The sequence below is a fragment of the Vulpes vulpes genome, chromosome 5 (genome assembly GCF_048418805.1).
Source record: "Vulpes vulpes isolate BD-2025 chromosome 5, VulVul3, whole genome shotgun sequence".
NCBI classification, from domain to species: domain Eukaryota; kingdom Metazoa; phylum Chordata; class Mammalia; order Carnivora; family Canidae; genus Vulpes; species Vulpes vulpes.
Window position 1 is genome coordinate 92,968,731 of NC_132784.1, and position 522 is coordinate 92,969,252.

Consider the following 522-nt stretch of genomic DNA (forward strand, 5'->3'; position numbering starts at 1 on the left):
TGAAGACAAGCAGAACTGGTTGGGCTAGCTTTTCCTAGTTCAGGTGACCTCAGGCAAGTTTTAATCCTCTTTGAGGCTCAGTTTCCCCTCTGTGAAAAGGAGGTTATGAACTTACCTACAAATTTTGTCTTATAGCCCAGATGGGAGTTTGTGGCAGGCAAATAGTAAGTGCTCATTAAACAGGAGATATTATTTTGTTTAACCCTGTTACAGTTTTTTTGTTGTTGTTGTTTGTTTTTTAAGTAGATTCCACACCCAGGGTGGAGTCCAATGTAGGACTTGAACTCACGACCCTGAGATCAAAACCTGAGCTGAGATGGGAGAGTTGGATGCTTAACCAACTGAGCCTCCCAGGAGCCCTGGAGATATTATATTATTAATTCACAAATCTATCAATAAATGTGATCAACAGTACTCATTTCTGCAGCACATATACTAATTAATACTGGAACGATACAGAGAGGATCAGCACGGCCCCTACCCAAGGGTGACATGCAAATTTATGAAGCGTCCTATATTTCT

At 41.0% G+C, this 522-nt stretch overlaps 1 non-coding gene across 1 annotated transcript; it reads left to right on the plus strand.

The window, feature by feature from the left end:
- The first annotated feature begins 419 nt into the window (after positions 1-419).
- On the plus strand, positions 420-522 carry LOC112914616 (U6 spliceosomal RNA). The gene has a single exon (XR_003233892.1). It is a non-coding gene; the product is annotated as a U6 spliceosomal RNA (small nuclear RNA).